This window comes from Botryllus schlosseri, chromosome 10 (assembly GCF_051294905.1).
Source record: "Botryllus schlosseri isolate E-star chromosome 10, Bs_hap1, whole genome shotgun sequence".
In the NCBI taxonomy this organism is placed as follows: Eukaryota; Metazoa; Chordata; class Ascidiacea; order Stolidobranchia; family Styelidae; genus Botryllus; species Botryllus schlosseri.
The window spans coordinates 10,556,280-10,574,941 of NC_137245.1; positions in this window are offsets into that span (position 1 = coordinate 10,556,280).

The following is an 18,662-nucleotide window of genomic DNA, read 5'->3' on the forward strand; positions in this document are numbered from 1 at the left end:
CTTCACTTTTTGATAATTGCTTGAGCTCGATATCTGACTGCATGTCTAACAACTCAAGTTGTAAATTACTAGAGGCAGTGGCCACATCATATGCGATTGGATTTGAAAACATTCTCATCATATGCAAGGAAGCATTCATTCCGTCAATGCGGCGGTTTACCTCGTCGATGAAGTTGCTGATAAGCCTGTTTTATGCATCAAATAATCCATTGGTTTGATGGTCAGACACCGTTGTATTGTCACACCACCTGCGCTTTAAGTTTGAAGGTGAGCTGTCTTGAATTTTAGAGTAGGTCTGAGCGCATTTGATTGTGAGTATACTTTTTGTCGTGAGTTGAGTATCGAAATCGTTGACACCGATTCGTTGCTGAGTAGAGAATCGTTACTCGACAAGAGAGGAATTAGTCTCCTTGCTTATTATAAACTCCAGCCTTCAAGCCGAGCAAGGGTAATTTTCGAATATGAATTAACTTTTTTGTTATAAATTGATTTTTTTATATTTTTGTGGGATTTTCAAACGTAAATGGGGGCCGCAAGAAGGCTATCTGGAAGCCGCGGTTGGGTATCACTGCCCGAGAAACTATAATCAAGCAGTCACCGAGTCATATCGGACAGAGGCATAATGGATTGCTGGCCTATTACACCGGTCTACAAGTTTAAGTTCAAGGACATTTGCACCGAGAACTTTGATGACTGACCTATGCTAAGTTTTTTCTTCTGAGCTCAGAATTGTGGTATGGTGTCAATATTTGTCGTGGAAAATTTGACCAAATTTCATAAATTGATCAAATACTGAGACTCGTTAGCGATGGTATGGTGAGTGTATGAACAATTGAACATGAACCACAACTGATAAGCATCGTTACCAATTCAGCTATGATGACTCCTTGTCTGTTGTAGCACTGAATTACGGAGATTTTCGGCAAACTTTTACTTTTCGACTGTCGAAAATAAATGCGGAAGCACCCATTTCAGTAGCTCACTACTTCGTTAACATATTTATCTCGGTTGCAGTCTAGATCAGAGGTCTCAAACTCAAATTTGGTCGCGGGCCTATTTCAAAGTTTTCGATGACGCCGCGGGCCGCAGCATCAATAATGGTGATATTCAATGTATCAACACCAAGTAGGCCTAATATGATGGGTCCCGCCACACAGGCATTTCACAAACATCGCGGAAATGTGATTTACTATCGTAAATTCACGCTTGACACGGAAAAAATCACATTTTCAAATATTTGAATAAAATTGTTTTTGTGCGAGGCCTAATTTTTTAATTAATGAGTTTAAGACATCATGCGAGAGGATGCATCATGACGTCGTAAAACTGTCGGGCTGTAATATTGCAGCTAGTGGTCCTTAGACGTCCCACAATTTTATGTGGAATATTTTAAAATCTACTAAAGTTTGATCTGATATCAGAGGATTTGAGCGGTGTATTCTAATTCTGGTTTTGATAGAGTCAGTAGTATAGTCGATCGGTCGCAGATCGTAATGGGTTCTTATGGCGGGGTCGCATGCTAACGCGAAAACCGGGGGTGGCATGCTAACGTTTTCGTCTTATGGCGGGGTGGCATGCTAACGTTTTCGTCTTATGGCGGGGGTGGCATGCTAACGTTTTCGTCTTATGGCGGGGGTGACATGCTAACGTTTTCGTCTTATGGGTGCGGTCGCATGATAACGCGAAACTCGTGGTGGCATGCTAATGTTTTTTGGTATACGTGCGGCGACATGCTAACGACGATAAATGTGTCTGTCATGTATTCTTACGGGATCTGTGGCGACTCGCCATGTGTTCTTATGGGCGCGGTCGTGATTCGTACTTTCAGGCATCTCTCGCACATCGCATGGAAACTCGTGTTGGTGATTCGTACTTTCGGGTATAGGCATCTCTCGCGCGGTGTTGAATATGTACGAGTCACCAACAATAACCGCGCGGACGGAAACGTGACTTGTTGTGAGGATTAAGCAGTGCGACCTATATTTCGAATGACCTGCGTGCTGAATTATTTCTCGTCCAGCCGCTACTATCGATTATTACACTATTCCTGAATCGTAATGAAAACTCGTGGTCGTGATTCGTACTTTCCCGTGATTCGTAATGGATTCTTATGGACGCTGTCGTGATTCGTACTTTCGGGTATAGGCATCTCTCGCATGTCGTATTGGAAACTCGTGTTGGCATGCGGCTCTTATTTCTTACGGCGGGGGTCGCATGCGGCTATTGCGTCTTATGGATGCGGTCGTGATTCGTACTTTCGGTATAGACTGCGGGCGGTATGTCGTACTTTCAGCAAAAAAGGTGTGAAATAGTTTGCAAAACCCCGCAATCGCTGACAAGGAATCACTTCCAAGGTAATATTTTGGTAATTAGTTTACCGCAGAGCCGGCGTAGACGGCGTTTCGAACATCAACAATAACCGCGTTCACAAACTAACACTTCAAAAATGTGTGAAATAGTTTGCAAAACCCCGCGATCGCTGACAAGATAATATCTCGGACATAACCATCTTTCGCGACTTGGTGTTACAGACATATCGATCGCTCACGCGGTGAAATATTCGTAAGCATCACTCGCAGAATTATATTTTGGTAATTATTTTGTCACAGAGCCGACGTAGACGGCGACTTCAACACCAACAATAACCGTGCACACAAACTAACACTTCAAAAAAGGTGTGAAATATTTGTAAAATGCTACGATCACTCACAAGATAATGTCCCAGACATAGCCATCATTCGTGACTTGATGTTACATACATACCAATCGCTCACAAGGTAATATTTTGATAGTTTGGCACGGAACTTGATTTCACTCGTAAGATTTAACAAGTAACGAATAACAGACCGCCAGTGTCGGTAACTTGAATAGCGACAAATTGTCACTTATTTCCGCTCTAACCCTAATCCTCTGTGAAGTGAACGCTTATTCAAAAGGGTGTGATATAATTTTAAAATCCGACGACCACTCACCGGATAATGCTAGCAATCCCTCATGCCCGCTCACAAGGTAATATTTCGGTAATTAGTTTGTCCCAGAACCGTCGCAGGCGGTGATTCGAAAACCAACAATTTGTCACTTGACCGCGATCGCTATATGTTTCACACCTCGCGAATAGTGGCTGACTTTAGTTGCGTGATAAGATCCATGAAAATATTCAATCAATGTGTTAGTTTGTCAACTTGAAATGTAACTCACTACACAAATCAAGTCGATTCGTATCTGAATGTTTTAAATCGGTACAACTCTAATCCTTTGACAAATCCCTTAACGCGTTTTTGCTGAATCGAACGTAACCCGAATATTACTGACGCCGACTTTCAGCCACATCGAATTATTCGCACATTCCGCGCCACTGTTTTCACACTTATAGAATCAATACCAACTATAACTCTACAAGAATCAAGAATCACAAGTATGTGCATTACACAGTTATTGTCTTTATTGACTTGGAATCAAACTCTTAACAAAAACACACATCTTATCACTCGTCAACTCTAGCATTACCAAAAAATTCCAGTATTGTTGATTGAAAATCCTTGAGTCATTATTATCAAAAATGTTATAGTACCGCATCGGAATCCATTCGCGGGATGTACTAAAGATAAATCCAGATAATCCAAAATGAAATATTTGGACTTTGACAAACATGACTACCAACTTTGATCCAGTCACATTTCAAGATCATACTTTGAAACAACCCTTGAAACTTACAACTCTATTCACGACTGAGTTTTCCGTTTATCAAATAGAGTTTCAGTAAATACTATCGCGATATTTTAATGTGTTACTACACACAATAGAATCAATCAATGAAATAGCACCTGTTGTAAATATTTCTAACTTGACAACCACTTGTGCATACCGCGATCGACTTGTGACGCGATGAGTTAAATCGTAAATCGGAATATTTCAATCTATTTGTCGAAACCTTGAACAAACTATCAGGTTATTTTTTGTTGATGTTGTAATCGAGTGAACGGAAATAGTATTACGTCTCAACATTTTAACATCTTCCCATACACAAAAGAGTAAAATACAAAAAACCTTGTCAAGTCAATCCGTTTGTAACTTACCCAACCAAAACAAAAAGTATCCTTACGAAAAGTAGACAAGACTACGCAAGTAATCACTACAACCAACAAACATATCAAGTTCGGTTTTAGGCATATACCACCAACTCGTCTTATTGGAATGTCAGCAACTCTTTACGGTCATAGTTACAACCACATAAACTAATTTACCCTGCCCACACGTCATGATCATTCCTGAAATCAACACAAACTCGACCACTGACTTGAGTTAACCACAAAAACGACATCAAGTTTTTAATCCACTTATAGCTGACAGATTATTCGAATACATCGATGGAGAATATTATTGAACTCGTCGGTATTGTTACTTCAACAAATTACACCGACTGCGAAAGTTAATATCGAATGGTAAGACTTGATCACATATTTGTTGAACACAGACATGACAAAGAACATGATCGGGATTTTATAAACTAGTCATAATACTTTTCGCATCTATCAATATCAGAATACAAGACATCAAACTTTTTGTTAAATGTAACATAGCACTTTTGGAATCGGATTCGTTATAGTCGTACAAATTGTATTAAACCCAACATCAAAACAAAAGGACTTTTTTAGTTCATTGAAATCAAATCATTCGTCTTCGACTTGTGCATTTTTAGATTGCCCGCGACAATTCGTTTCGAGTGAGTTGTAACCAAAGTCAAGATATCTTTGTGTCCACAGATATGGAAGATGAATATAGCTAACACAATCACGAATCGACGTTTCAGAGTATTTCACGGATGTAATAAACTTGTTAGTGTCACCTATCTAAAAGTACGCATGCGTTCGATTTCCATACCGACTGTTCCGATGTTTAGGATTCACTTACAATAACCACGGGTGAGGATTTAACATCAACGTCGTTACTGGTGGTATTCACAACAGAGAATCGAAACATTACACAGTGTGAAAATATATCTTTGATATCAAAGCATTATCCCAAGTATACGATTAATAGTCAACTCCGTTCACACTTTCTATAGAACGTGCTAAATGTAAAATATCACGAGGTTGCACTCTAAGACTTTGATCATTACAAAAGTAAATTGGAATATGTTTGCTGGATGCATTCAATTCAGCTAGAAATGTCTAGTGCACAACAATCGCAATATCAAGGAAGTACTTGCTATCACTAAACGTGTTTTGTATCGTTGTTCATTTGTAGTATTGATTGAAATTGTTTTTGAACACGCAAATAATAATTCCCGACATGAAACCAAGTCGCTGAAAGTCGTTACCATAACAAAGAAACAATTTGTACGATGTTTGGCAAATGTACCCTATAGTTAGGTGTACTAGAATTATTTGTGTAACACATACACCGACAATGCAATCGAAATTTTTTCCGTTGTCATTCGCTAAAGTAAATGTCATCACAATACTCTGTCACTAAAAGACGTTACTCGGACGTGCTTGAATTCTAGGCATAGTTCTGATTTACCCAACACAAGACCCAAGGACAACCCTAGTTTCAGTCGAACACAGATAAACAAAATATCGCACACTTCGCTATTCCTAAAGCGCAAACACCCGATACAAAATATTACTTGTTGTGTTGTTGCGGCATCATCTTCACAATATCACCCTCGATACAAATGATGTTTATGTGTAACATGCTATTGATTTGAATCACACCCACCTGACGGAAGAGGATTTACTCAATCTTTACAAAATGGATATTGACCAACATCACATCGCCGGATTGTATCTGTTTTGCTGGATACGAGTTATGTTAGTTTAACAGTAAACAAATTTCACCCTCTTGTATTATGAACTCAATGCGTTAGCAGTCATTCAATATTTTGTTTGTGTCAACTAGTTACTTGGTATGTTACTCCACAACTCTTACAAAAGTACGACGGATATTAACATCACACTAAGTAATTAACTTTACTCCGCTTTCACAACAAAACAGCTAGTAGATATTATCATTCAAAATATTCCTAACCCTTTACACATCAGTAACAAATCATACAACGAATATGTTTTGTGGGTCGAGTTGTTGTTCAGTGTCAAGTCTACCTGTTGAAACGTACATTAAAACAACACAGTCACAATCAAATTAAAACCGCGAATCTATTTTCATTTCCTCGCAAACTGTCACATACAGAAAAATAAATTTAATTTCCCAAAACATACTTGTAACCAATCGCTTTCATTAAACACACAACACTATAATAGTATTTACTTTCTACAACATAGACATTCCGGTGTAGTCAAGAAATCAAAATCATCGACTTCTGTTTACGGTGTTAGTGTGTGCATGTCATACATGTGGGCCCGTATTAAAATGGACACGACACGACTGACTGTAAGGAGATAGAAGTCTATCGCATAGATTTACATGTGGTCTTCGCTACGGTTTCAAAAAACGAATCATCTCTTTTGCATTGATCTAGACCGAGCAAGTTAGTTAATGGCCATGATTGTGTTTGTCATATGCGAATGATAGGGTTACTGTCAAATCTACATACAACAATCTTCTGACGATCATAATAGCAATTTTATTTTCCGCCCCTTCATAATTGTAAAACTCGGTAACTACGTTTAACAAGACCAATCACACTACCAGCGTTGAACACAAGATACCTACCCAAGTAAAATTATCATTTTCACCTAGAGGTCCACCATCACCTAACTAAAATACCATTGTCCTTTGGAGATTTATCGTTTACCCAGTGTAACAATCCCCTTTTCACTTGGAAATCTATTTTGCCCCTGGATAACAAACCTCTTTTCACTTGGAAATCTATTTTTGTCCTGGATAACAATCCTTTTTCACTTGGAAATATATTTTTTCTCTTGGTAACAAAACTTTTTCACTTGGAAATCTATTTTTTCTCTTGGTAACAATCCTTTTTCACTTGGAAATATATTTTTTCTCTTGGTAACAAAACTTTTTCACTTGGAAATCTATTTTTTCTCTTGGTAACAAACCTTTTCCACTTGGAAATCTATTTTTTCTCTTGGTAACAAACCTTTTTCACTTGGAAATATATTTTTTCTCTTGGTAACAAACCTTTTTCACTTGGAAATATATTTTTTCTCTGGGTAACAAACCTTTTTCACTTGGAAATATATTTTTTCCCTGAGCAACAAACCATTCTCACTTGGCGGGTCGTCGTTTACCTTAGTAAAAATATCATTTTCCTTTGGAGATCCGGCGTTTACCTAGTGTAACAATACATTTTCTCTTGGTCATCTAGCTTTTCCTAGAGTAACAAAACCATTTTCATTTTGAAATCTGACAAACACACCTGACAATTTGGTATTTGTTGTATTGACGATAGTTTGAAATAGATTACAACGAACAGTGACGGAAATATACACGGACTACCGGTTACAGAGTATACCTCCATCAGTCGTATCACATCAATATCATCGGTTAACCACATACAATATACTCTTGTACACAGAAATGTATGTTTCGGAAAATTGGACAATAGGCTTCGATAGTTCTGTGATGTCCGGGTTCGTGCTTTGGATTTTCCAGAGTCAAAATGTCTGAATAAAACACCTCCTCGACGATGGGTGGTATGTGGATAACGGTGTTCGGAAAACGGTTGGATTTATGTTACTCATCGTGATAACTACTCCAGGTCGAGTTTTCCCACCTGCATGTTTACTATATTGTATCTTTATTGGTCAGTGTATGTCTCGACATTCAGTTTGAAATCGGAAACCCTGATAAAGTACGTAACCGGATCCGGATATCAACTCTGAATCGATAAACCAATGAACAATATTCAAAGTAAACATGTTACACCCTGTGTTTCCACGAAAAAAATACCATCCAGACATATGTCGCGCTTGTTTGCCCACACCAGTATACGCGTAAATGGAGGTGTGTGACATTGCATACAATGTGTTGGTATACAAACATCGATCCACAGACATTATCATAGCCGGTAGTTTTGATACAGATCGAATGTCATCACACCCGATAACAATGTCATACCAATAAGCCACATTGCAATGACTCTGAGTCAATCTGAAGCAGGACATACAGACACCGTTCCCTGATTTACTCGATGGCGTTGTAACATTACAAGATAGTCATGACCCTATCTCCGGACAGACGTCCCAGATCAATTGGATACATGGGTCAATATCCATCGTGTTGTCGAGACCGAAGTTTTCTGTTGAGACTGCAGCGTTTCACCAATGTGAACTATCGAAGTACGGTGCTCGAAATGATTGTGATCAGTCTTTCAGTCACGATGCAAGGATGTCGCTACTCCCACATAACGACTCCAGATAAATATCGTGAACAGTGATTCTGAAAATCTCGGTCTGATACTGTGATCCAATAAGGTATGTTTCTGTGGAATGAAGACTGCAATCGTACACCACAATAGAACACTACCTCGCGATTTCACACACAATCATAAAACACATCATCGTAAGGGTCCAGTTCGTCCGGCAACATTTCGAAACGGTCATCGCCACAAGAGATCGGTATCATTTTGAAACGACATCGTCACAAGTCTATTGACGTCGATTCTGTTGGTCATGTCAATCCGTTTCACAATCCACCGTTTTTCAACTCCCCGCACCATAGTGTTACGACACAGACAAGAAGCGTCGGTGGAAATAATAAAACACGGAAATCACACTTTGGTGTTATTTGACATGGATTTTACACCCGACGAACCTTACATTCGAGCGATGCATTGGAATGGCGCTTGTATTATTGACGTTGAAGGAAAAGAAATGTATCGATTTATCGGTTTCGTACATATCCAACAAAAATCTGGGTATATGATTGTGCATGGTTCGCATATTCGACTGTGAACGCCCAATTGGTATATGTTGTACAGTTCACTTTCACCGTCGTGCGAATAACCCATGTTAGGGTTCCATGTTTGTGTGTCTGTATGTCCTGCTTCAGATTGACTCAGAGTCATTACAATGTGGCTTATTGGTATGACATTGTTATCGGGTGTGATGACATTCGATCTGTATCAAAACTACCGGCTATGATAATGTCTGTGGATCGATGTTTGTATACCAACACATTGTATGCAATGTCACACACCTCCATTTACGCGTATACTGGTGTGGGCAAACAAGCGCGACATATGTCTGGATGGTATTTTTTTCGTGGAAACACAGGGTGTAACATGTTTACTTTGAATATTGTTCATTGGTTTATCGATTCAGAGTTGATATCCGGATCCGGTTACGTACTTTATCAGGGTTTCCGATTTCAAACTGAATGTCGAGACATACACTGACCAATAAAGATACAATATAGTAAACATGCAGGTGGGAAAACTCGACCTGGAGTAGTTATCACGATGAGTAACATAAATCCAACCGTTTTCCGAACACCGTTATCCACATACCACCCATCGTCGAGGAGGTGTTTTATTCAGACATTTTGACTCTGGAAAATCCAAAGCACGAACCCGGACATCACAGAACTATCGAAGCCTATTGTCCAATTTTCCGAAACATACATTTCTGTGTACAAGAGTATATTGTATGTGGTTAACCGATGATATTGATGTGATACGACTGATGGAGGTATACTCTGTAACCGGTAGTCCGTGTATATTTCCGTCACTGTTCGTTGTAATCTATTTCAAACTATCGTCAATACAACAAATACCAAATTGTCAGGTGTGTTTGTCAGATTTCAAAATGAAAATGGTTTTGTTACTCTAGGAAAAGCTAGATGACCAAGAGAAAATGTATTGTTACACTAGGTAAACGCCGGAGCTCCAAAGGAAAATGATATTTTTACTAAGGTAAACGACGACCCGCCAAGTGAGAATGGTTTGTTGCTCAGGGAAAAAATATATTTCCAAGTGAAAAAGGTTTGTTACCCAGAGAAAAAATATATTTCCAAGTGAAAAAGGTTTGTTACCAAGAGAAAAAATATATTTCCAAGTGAAAAAGGTTTGTTACCAAGAGAAAAAATAGATTTCCAAGTGGAAAAGGTTTGTTACCAAGAGAAAAAATAGATTTCCAAGTGAAAAAGTTTTGTTACCAAGAGAAAAAATATATTTCCAAGTGAAAAAGGATTGTTACCAAGAGAAAAAATAGATTTCCAAGTGAAAAAGTTTTGTTACCAAGAGAAAAAATATATTTCCAAGTGAAAAAGGATTGTTATCCAGGACAAAAATAGATTTCCAAGTGAAAAGAGGTTTGTTATCCAGGGGCAAAAATAGATTTCCAAGTGAAAAGGGGATTGTTACACTGGGTAAACGATAAATCTCCAAAGGACAATGGTATTTTAGTTAGGTGATGGTGGACCTCTAGGTGAAAATGATAATTTTACTTGGGTAGGTATCTTGTGTTCAACGCTGGTAGTGTGATTGGTCTTGTTAAACGTAGTTACCGAGTTTTACAATTATGAAGGGGCGGAAAATAAAATTGCTATTATGATCGTCAGAAGATTGTTGTATGTAGATTTGACAGTAACCCTATCATTCGCATATGACAAACACAATCATGGCCATTAACTAACTTGCTCGGTCTAGATCAATGCAAAAGAGATGATTCGTTTTTTGAAACCGTAGCGAAGACCACATGTAAATCTATGCGATAGACTTCTATCTCCTTACAGTCAGTCGTGTCGTGTCCATTTTAATACGGGCCCACATGTATGACATGCACACACTAACACCGTAAACAGAAGTCGATGATTTTGATTTCTTGACTACACCGGAATGTCTATGTTGTAGAAAGTAAATACTATTATAGTGTTGTGTGTTTAATGAAAGCGATTGGTTACAAGTATGTTTTGGGAAATTAAATTTATTTTTCTGTATGTGACAGTTTGCGAGGAAATGAAAATAGATTCGCGGTTTTAATTTGATTGTGACTGTGTTGTTTTAATGTACGTTTCAACAGGTAGACTTGACACTGAACAACAACTCGACCCACAAAACATATTCGTTGTATGATTTGTTACTGATGTGTAAAGGGTTAGGAATATTTTGAATGATAATATCTACTAGCTGTTTTGTTGTGAAAGCGGAGTAAAGTTAATTACTTAGTGTGATGTTAATATCCGTCGTACTTTTGTAAGAGTTGTGGAGTAACATACCAAGTAACTAGTTGACACAAACAAAATATTGAATGACTGCTAACGCATTGAGTTCATAATACAAGAGGGTGAAATTTGTTTACTGTTAAACTAACATAACTCGTATCCAGCAAAACAGATACAATCCGGCGATGTGATGTTGGTCAATATCCATTTTGTAAAGATTGAGTAAATCCTCTTCCGTCAGGTGGGTGTGATTCAAATCAATAGCATGTTACACATAAACATCATTTGTATCGAGGGTGATATTGTGAAGATGATGCCGCAACAACACAACAAGTAATATTTTGTATCGGGTGTTTGCGCTTTAGGAATAGCGAAGTGTGCGATATTTTGTTTATCTGTGTTCGACTGAAACTAGGGTTGTCCTTGGGTCTTGTGTTGGGTAAATCAGAACTATGCCTAGAATTCAAGCACGTCCGAGTAACGTCTTTTAGTGACAGAGTATTGTGATGACATTTACTTTAGCGAATGACAACGGAAAAAATTTCGATTGCATTGTCGGTGTATGTGTTACACAAATAATTCTAGTACACCTAACTATAGGGTACATTTGCCAAACATCGTACAAATTGTTTCTTTGTTATGGTAACGACTTTCAGCGACTTGGTTTCATGTCGGGAATTATTATTTGCGTGTTCAAAAACAATTTCAATCAATACTACAAATGAACAACGATACAAAACACGTTTAGTGATAGCAAGTACTTCCTTGATATTGCGATTGTTGTGCACTAGACATTTCTAGCTGAATTGAATGCATCCAGCAAACATATTCCAATTTACTTTTGTAATGATCAAAGTCTTAGAGTGCAACCTCGTGATATTTTACATTTAGCACGTTCTATAGAAAGTGTGAACGGAGTTGACTATTAATCGTATACTTGGGATAATGCTTTGATATCAAAGATATATTTTCACACTGTGTAATGTTTCGATTCTCTGTTGTGAATACCACCAGTAACGACGTTGATGTTAAATCCTCACCCGTGGTTATTGTAAGTGAATCCTAAACATCGGAACAGTCGGTATGGAAATCGAACGCATGCGTACTTTTAGATAGGTGACACTAACAAGTTTATTACATCCGTGAAATACTCTGAAACGTCGATTCGTGATTGTGTTAGCTATATTCATCTTCCATATCTGTGGACACAAAGATATCTTGACTTTGGTTACAACTCACTCGAAACGAATTGTCGCGGGCAATCTAAAAATGCACAAGTCGAAGACGAATGATTTGATTTCAATGAACTAAAAAAGTCCTTTTGTTTTGATGTTGGGTTTAATACAATTTGTACGACTATAACGAATCCGATTCCAAAAGTGCTATGTTACATTTAACAAAAAGTTTGATGTCTTGTATTCTGATATTGATAGATGCGAAAAGTATTATGACTAGTTTATAAAATCCCGATCATGTTCTTTGTCATGTCTGTGTTCAACAAATATGTGATCAAGTCTTACCATTCGATATTAACTTTCGCAGTCGGTGTAATTTGTTGAAGTAACAATACCGACGAGTTCAATAATATTCTCCATCGATGTATTCGAATAATCTGTCAGCTATAAGTGGATTAAAAACTTGATGTCGTTTTTGTGGTTAACTCAAGTCAGTGGTCGAGTTTGTGTTGATTTCAGGAATGATCATGACGTGTGGGCAGGGTAAATTAGTTTATGTGGTTGTAACTATGACCGTAAAGAGTTGCTGACATTCCAATAAGACGAGTTGGTGGTATATGCCTAAAACCGAACTTGATATGTTTGTTGGTTGTAGTGATTACTTGCGTAGTCTTGTCTACTTTTCGTAAGGATACTTTTTGTTTTGGTTGGGTAAGTTACAAACGGATTGACTTGACAAGGTTTTTTGTATTTTACTCTTTTGTGTATGGGAAGATGTTAAAATGTTGAGACGTAATACTATTTCCGTTCACTCGATTACAACATCAACAAAAAATAACCTGATAGTTTGTTCAAGGTTTCGACAAATAGATTGAAATATTCCGATTTACGATTTAACTCATCGCGTCACAAGTCGATCGCGGTATGCACAAGTGGTTGTCAAGTTAGAAATATTTACAACAGGTGCTATTTCATTGATTGATTCTATTGTGTGTAGTAACACATTAAAATATCGCGATAGTATTTACTGAAACTCTATTTGATAAACGGAAAACTCAGTCGTGAATAGAGTTGTAAGTTTCAAGGGTTGTTTCAAAGTATGATCTTGAAATGTGACTGGATCAAAGTTGGTAGTCATGTTTGTCAAAGTCCAAATATTTCATTTTGGATTATCTGGATTTATCTTTAGTACATCCCGCGAATGGATTCCGATGCGGTACTATAACATTTTTGATAATAATGACTCAAGGATTTTCAATCAACAATACTGGAATTTTTTGGTAATGCTAGAGTTGACGAGTGATAAGATGTGTGTTTTTGTTAAGAGTTTGATTCCAAGTCAATAAAGACAATAACTGTGTAATGCACATACTTGTGATTCTTGATTCTTGTAGAGTTATAGTTGGTATTGATTCTATAAGTGTGAAAACAGTGGCGCGGAATGTGCGAATAATTCGATGTGGCTGAAAGTCGGCGTCAGTAATATTCGGGTTACGTTCGATTCAGCAAAAACGCGTTAAGGGATTTGTCAAAGGATTAGAGTTGTACCGATTTAAAACATTCAGATACGAATCGACTTGATTTGTGTAGTGAGTTACATTTCAAGTTGACAAACTAACACATTGATTGAATATTTTCATGGATCTTATCACGCAACTAAAGTCAGCCACTATTCGCGAGGTGTGAAACATATAGCGATCGCGGTCAAGTGACAAATTGTTGGTTTTCGAATCACCGCCTGCGACGGTTCTGGGACAAACTAATTACCGAAATATTACCTTGTGAGCGGGCATGAGGGATTGCTAGCATTATCCGGTGAGTGGTCGTCGGATTTTAAAATTATATCACACCCTTTTGAATAAGCGTTCACTTCACAGAGGATTAGGGTTAGAGCGGAAATAAGTGACAATTTGTCGCTATTCAAGTTACCGACACTGGCGGTCTGTTATTCGTTACTTGTTAAATCTTACGAGTGAAATCAAGTTCCGTGCCAAACTATCAAAATATTACCTTGTGAGCGATTGGTATGTATGTAACATCAAGTCACGAATGATGGCTATGTCTGGGACATTATCTTGTGAGTGATCGTAGCATTTTACAAATATTTCACACCTTTTTTGAAGTGTTAGTTTGTGTGCACGGTTATTGTTGGTGTTGAAGTCGCCGTCTACGTCGGCTCTGTGACAAAATAATTACCAAAATATAATTCTGCGAGTGATGCTTACGAATATTTCACCGCGTGAGCGATCGATATGTCTGTAACACCAAGTCGCGAAAGATGGTTATGTCCGAGATATTATCTTGTCAGCGATCGCGGGGTTTTGCAAACTATTTCACACATTTTTGAAGTGTTAGTTTGTGAACGCGGTTATTGTTGATGTTCGAAACGCCGTCTACGCCGGCTCTGCGGTAAACTAATTACCAAAATATTACCTTGGAAGTGATTCCTTGTCAGCGATTGCGGGGTTTTGCAAACTATTTCACACCTTTTTTGCTGAAAGTACGACATACCGCCCGCAGTCTATACCGAAAGTACGAATCACGACCGCATCCATAAGACGCAATAGCCGCATGCGACCCCCGCCGTAAGAAATAAGAGCCGCATGCCAACACGAGTTTCCAATACGACATGCGAGAGATGCCTATACCCGAAAGTACGAATCACGACAGCGTCCATAAGAATCCATTACGAATCACGGGAAAGTACGAATCACGACCACGAGTTTTCATTACGATTCAGGAATAGTGTAATAATCGATAGTAGCGGCTGGACGAGAAATAATTCAGCACGCAGGTCATTCGAAATATAGGTCGCACTGCTTAATCCTCACAACAAGTCACGTTTCCGTCCGCGCGGTTATTGTTGGTGACTCGTACATATTCAACACCGCGCGAGAGATGCCTATACCCGAAAGTACGAATCACCAACACGAGTTTCCATGCGATGTGCGAGAGATGCCTGAAAGTACGAATCACGACCGCGCCCATAAGAACACATGGCGAGTCGCCACAGATCCCGTAAGAATACATGACAGACACATTTATCGTCGTTAGCATGTCGCCGCACGTATACCAAAAACATTAGCATGCCACCACGAGTTTCGCGTTATCATGCGACCGCACCCATAAGACGAAAACGTTAGCATGTCACCCCCGCCATAAGACGAAAACGTTAGCATGCCGCCCCCGCCATAAGACGAAAACGTTAGCATGCCACCCCGCCATAAGACGAAAACGTTAGCATGCCACCCCCGGTTTTCGCGTTAGCATGCGACCCCGCCATAAGAACCCATTACGATCTGCGACCGATCGACTATACTACTAGAGTCGTGATAAGTATAGCGTTAGATTTTGCCTTCGATTATTATTGGGACATGTCAAAAAAAAACTAAATATAATCATTATTGAGCCATAGTAATAGCATTGCTTCTTAACGTTTTTAGCGACCGTGCACCTTGTGCATTGAATTAGATTTCTCGTAGCCCCTGTTCATTTTCAAAACAATTTCTGGTATGGTACCTAACTTATATTAAAATCAGAAGCCCATTCACATAAAATCGCAGCGCAAAGACTATTTTCCAGTTTAAATATTTGGCCAAGAAATTATTCCACAGCATATAACGCCTAATTCCACTATGCATCTCGTGCATCCTGATGTGATGCGTTTTACCCCGATGGGGTCGACAAACGATGGTTAAGAACCCCTGGAATAGAAATGTCCAATCAGCGAAGAATTCATTGGTGTTACCGCTGTGGAGCGTACTACTACCTTATTCGCCACCGATAATAACACAGATAAAGATAATTAAACAACCATGATGGAACCAAAAATGTCACGGGTGTCACAGAATACCAATGGTTGTCATACTGACCTGATTAGATAGCTATATATCCCACGCAATGCAAGCTACGACCGTTTGAAATGTTACTATTCCACATGACACACATGACCGTCTGGAGTTGCAAGTCTTTCTCTGATTTTGTCGTAAGACCCGACTCAACTCGAGTCATTTTTATTTATTCATCCCGTCAATCCGAAATCAAGTAACTTTACGAGAAGGTCACATCAAACTAAATCACAATTTTAAGTCACGAATCATCAACGGGCCATGTTTTATCATCAAGAACTAGAAATGCGACGTAATTGCTGATCTTCTACCGCATGGTAGCTTTGAAAAGTGATGTGATGGTTAAGTTTGTTGCGATTTCAGTGATTTCTATAGTAGTTTTAGCGTGAACTTCAAGTTCTTATATCTAAAGGAGATATATGGCACTGGAATATATTGTTGAATACTTGAAATTCCAAAATGACGTCGGGGGTCGCACAAAATGCTCTGGCGGCCGCATGCGGCCCGCGGGCCGCGTGTTCGAGACCTCTGTTCTAGATCTTCTTAGAACGATAACTCATTACTACGGCTATTTTTGTTGACATGTCAAAATAGGTCAAAACTTTGTCAAAATTGTAGCGTTAGGTCAAAAAATTGTCAAAATTGTTTACAAGGTCAAAATTGTTTGACCCCTGCATTTCGTTTGTATCGTAGATTGTGCACTGTTGGTGAACTTATCATTTGACATTTTACATCAGGGGTCACAAACCATTCAACAATCAAGAGCTACTTCTTGGGTACTGATTGAAGCGATGGGCTACCATTTAGGCAACTTTCGACGTTTACTCCTACCATGCAGACTGAATTTCCGCTTTAATATAGTTTATATAGTCCTCAACTATTGGCGCATGCTCGAATTGTATCATATCGATTTCCAAATGCGTAATGTATTGTTTCATATCAATTGGTATCTATTCTCTATTTTGGCTGGTAACTATAAACTGTGGTACGTATATGTGAGTGATACAGCGCCTTCTTACGTGTATATTTACCTCTATATTCGTTCATCGGTTCAAAATCAATGACCACTCAATCTGTATTTCAGTCAGCTAGCAAAATGCAATGACGTTATCATGTCGCATACTTCGAAAAGGCAACTTGACTTGAATTGTGACTTGACTCGTGACTTGACTTGACTTGACTCGACTTGACTCGAGTCACCTCCAAAAATCGATTGACTTGACTTGACTCGAGTCACTTTTGAAAATCGATTGACTTGACTTGACTCAAAATGTGCAATGACTCGAAATGACTCGTGACTCGAAGGTAGTGACTTGATCCCAACACTGCTGCAAACTACCAGAATACTTATTAGCGCCCAGTAGTAACGCCGACTAATGTGACCACCTTTGCAGTCAATCCAAAATGCTTCCTTGCTTCCTTCTTTTTTAAATAGACTTCGCCTTTTTACCAATCATAGAAGTAAACTGTTGTACGTAAAGCATCCCTCATATAGCGTCCTTCGTGATAGAAAGTAGTCGTTTTCCTCGGGCCAGAACATCGTTCCTTTGTGAACAAACACGGCGCATTCAGACGAAAGTAAAATGGGTCATTGTGATATACGACCTCACAGAAACTTGGAGCTGCCCTCGACACGATTTGTTTGACAATAAATATGCCTACTGCCGGATTCGGTCGAAGAGGTCAAGCACGATCGCCGCTAACGAATACGGAGGCGTAGGCTAGACCAGTCTATACAATGCATTTTCACGCAGATCGTGTAGCACGCGTGAGGATAGCCATATCTCAATAATTCTACTGGCAGACACCCGCAGTTCGATGATACTTCCAACAAAACAAGATTATAACCTTAGCGACGGAGCGAAAAGGTTTGTTAACTGATATAATTCAATATACCGTACTTACCAATACTCATATTCGTCGACAGTAACACAACGTTGTGCTACAAGCCTACCCGAAGTGCCGGCACGATGCCTAGCAATCACAATGTGGATTGCCATGTTCGAAATTCCAATTTGTAAACGCGAACGTCAATTCCAAAGGAGTTAATATCTCGCTGGTATTAAGGGTGGAGGCCAAAAATATAGATCAAATAAAAGATCGGGGGATCTTGCACGTTGCTGGATTTTCTGCGGACCAGAAAGGTAGATTAGTAAGATTCTGCCAGGACCGACTGAGTATAGACTGCTGCTTCTTGATCCTGGTCGCCACCAGGATTAAAGTCTAGATTAAGGTACACAAGCATATAAATTTGGCGAGGTTTGTAATAGTTATGACATTGTAGATTGAAATTGCTTATCTGAGGCTCATTATAAAGATAGTGAATATTGCATGTTAGCGATATTTTGTTACCGGTACTCAATTGTGCTTCTCCTTATTGACTGATGATTATGTTATTACAGAATGTTTAATGATAATTGCATACAAACTATGTAATAAACGAGTTCTGCCGTTCTCTTGCATTGGAAACAATCAACCAAGCCGTGAAATGCCACATCACCAAACATGGCAAAAAACAGAACAGCAATTGTGCCAATTGGGCATTTCCACTTCA